Source organism: Pleurodeles waltl, chromosome 3_2 (genome assembly GCF_031143425.1).
Source record: "Pleurodeles waltl isolate 20211129_DDA chromosome 3_2, aPleWal1.hap1.20221129, whole genome shotgun sequence".
Classification (NCBI taxonomy): Eukaryota; Metazoa; Chordata; class Amphibia; order Caudata; family Salamandridae; genus Pleurodeles; species Pleurodeles waltl.
In genome coordinates this window covers 95,063,090-95,066,315 of record NC_090441.1, presented here as the reverse complement: position 1 = coordinate 95,066,315, position 3,226 = coordinate 95,063,090, and positions in this window count along the sequence as shown.

The window sequence follows — 3,226 nt, the reverse complement described above, 5'->3', positions numbered from 1 at the left end:
TTGATGGATCACGCCAAAACTTTCCAGGCAGCAGCTGACGTGACTGCCAAATGTTTTGGGAAACTTTTGTGAAGATTCATCATGCGCCAAAGATATAAGCCCCAAAGATATAGGCAAGTAAAAAACTTTTTTTTTTTTTTTATAGAAACTAGGTCCTACCTATAACTACCTAGTGGCGACTGCCACTAGGTAATAGTTATAGTCAGGACCACATTTCCATAGGAAAAGCATTTTTTGGGAAGCATTTTATATGTATAGGCTGTAATACACATGGGCTAAAGGCATGTGGGTAAAGACCCGCATTGTAATGTTTGATATTCTTGTGTAGTAATGATAGTTGGAACCAAGGTGTTTGTGTCTTTCTGTTTATGTGATCCTTGAAGGTTAAAGAGGAGTCCAAGAGATGTTTCAAAAATGTAGAGAACTTAAAATGGGGAGAAGCCAGCAAACTCCACACTATTGAGCCACTTTTGGAGGAGGGCTAAGGTGGTTCATTTATATGATTTACTTGAACAAACACAGGCCCTCATTACAACCCTGGCGGTCCAAGACCGCCAGGGCTATTGTGACGGAAGCACTGCCAACAGGCTGGCGGTGCTTCCAAGGTCATTACGACTGCGGCAGTTGCGCCGCGGTCGCACCGCCGGGACCGGCGGTTTCCCGCTACATTTGCCCCGGTGGTGATAATCCGCCTGGGCAGCGCTGCTAGCAGCGCTGCCCAGGGGATTACTGAGTCACCCTACCGCCAGCCTTTTGAACCGCCAGGAAAAGGCTGGCGGTACGGGGAGTCGCGGGGCCCCTGGCACTGGCATGGGCAGTGCAAGGGCCCCCTGACAGGGCCCCATGCAGCTTTTCACTATCTGCTATGCAGACAGTGAAAAGCGCGACGGGTGCAACTGCACCTCTCGCATGGCCGCAACACCGCCCGCTCCATTTGGAGCCGGCTCCGATGTTGCGCCCACATCCCCGCTGGTCCGGCGGGGATGTCAAAATGGTCACCGCGGGACTGCGGGTGCATTGGCGGCCGCAAGGCAGTTACAACTTGGCAGGCGGCAGTTGCCGCCTGCCAAAGTTGTAATGAGGCCCACAGTCTTGATTGGGTTGTGTTTTAGAAATACTGTATACACCCTGATTTGAATGATGTCTAGACAGGATCTGAGTTTAAACTTGTCTTTAGCTCATGCCACTTAAGGTATAAATTGGTGTTATCAGCTTATCCATTAATATAACTTCTTGATTAAGGAGTGGTTCCAGGGTTCCATGTACAGTTTAACTATCCTCAGAATGTTTCACCACACAGGTTATATCACTGGCAGCTTCTTCTGTGCAAACCCTATCTCTGAATAAGACTGACTTTTTCTCTGCAGTTACCCTCTCTTCGGCTCCAGATGAGCAATTCAAATTGCGTGTACCATATCTTTGAATACCCGTACATACATAATATGAGACACACTACTTTACTATTATGGCAAAAAACTAAATATACATGTTAAGTAACCTGCCCTAATCCACTTTTCCATGCACTCCAGCTCCATTCCACCAGTCCTTCATCTGTCCATTCATTTACCAATCCATCTCTGAGCTTGCAAAAGTTAAAATAAAAAACGAAAGGTTGAAAAATGACTTGTAGGGATAGGGGAGAAGGACATTTCAGACTTTGAGCATCATGAATATGGCCTATAAAGAACGTTTTGGTGACAACTGTGAAAGAATTGGACGGTGACACTGTGAAGGGTAAGGTGTATGGAAAACAAATGGACCACAGAACAGGCTTTTTATGGTCAAGCTTGCGTCGCATGCGCTTGCGTATGCATTTCGCTTGCGAGACGCTTTAGTAGTTAGAAAAGTGCCCGGAGCCCATTCGTGGGCTTGCCTGTTAAAATCTGCTTGCTTTCATTAGTGGAAGGCATGCATATGTCATGCCTTTTCCGGGTGGTTAGCTCTCCTCGAGTGCAGCGACCAAGAACTGGAAACATGCGAGGCTCGCTGTTTTCCGTCTGGTTTGTTGACTACTTTTTAATCTTTTCTCGCAGCGCGATCTCGCTTGGCAGAAGTCGAGCGCTTTCCATGACATCGACCCTGTTACATAGTTAATTGCACTTTTGCCAGTTACGTAGATAATTGTACTTTTGCCGATATGTTTCACTACGAGTGAACTGTAGCAGCGCGATCGTGCTTTTTTTCCATTTAATGTGGCAAGAAAAGTCCGGTTGGGAGTTTACAACTGCTAACAGCTCTAACTCGGAGAAATGCGAGACCCGTTGCATTCCAAATGCTTGTTTTATTGGTTGTCAGGCCCTCAGATTCTGTATTTCTCATTCACTGACACTTGGCGTAGGTGTAGTTGTAGGTCTACATTCTTGTGGTTGTCTCTTACATTCTTGCAATTACCTTATTATTTGTTTGCTGTTTCTCACATTCTTGCCATATTAGGCAGGATGTGCAGATCTTCCCTCAGTTTCTTTAAAGTTTCACAGCAAACAGGTACCTTTGTTACTTTCAGGAACCAGCCACAGAAAAGAAGGTGTTGCTTCGCACCGCGATCTTATGTTCACTTCCCTCATAGATACTAAGGATTTATTCATTTTTTACAACCTTTGTAAGTTCTATGGAAAACTTTTCAACTTTTCACTGACTGTTAAAATTTTTGCGTTGCTAACTCTGCCTACAAAAAAATTTCTTTTGTCACAATTTGTCGCAAATATATTTATTTAACCGAACAAAAGGGTTCTCAATTGGATATACTTTGCATGAAAGATGTAGGTCCCCATTATGGGTGACTGGAAAGTAGTGTAGATTTTACCCAACCATGAATTAACTGATACTAGGTGGGGTGGGGAAATGCGTCCGTTATGAGTTGAACCCCCAGGGTCCACAATGAAGTGGGGAATTACAGGAACAGTTGAAAATTCTTGGTTCCTGATAATTCCCCCTTAGCCCTGGACTGTCACACACAGATGTAGGCTGTCCATAGGACCACTGCCTGCTCTGAAAAAATGTTTTCAAGGCCATTCACAAAGGGGTCCCATGGGGACCCCTTCCCTTTTGCGAATAGGTTACCACCAGTGTGACAGTGGCGCTGCGACTCGCAAATAGGAAGGGGAAGACCAGGTTACCGACTCGCAAAATGGGAATGGGCATCGCGATGTGTGTTTTGCGCCTCGCAAACATCGATTTTTGCTGTTTGCAACACGTAAAAGCCTTGCTACATCTGGCCCTTAGTGAT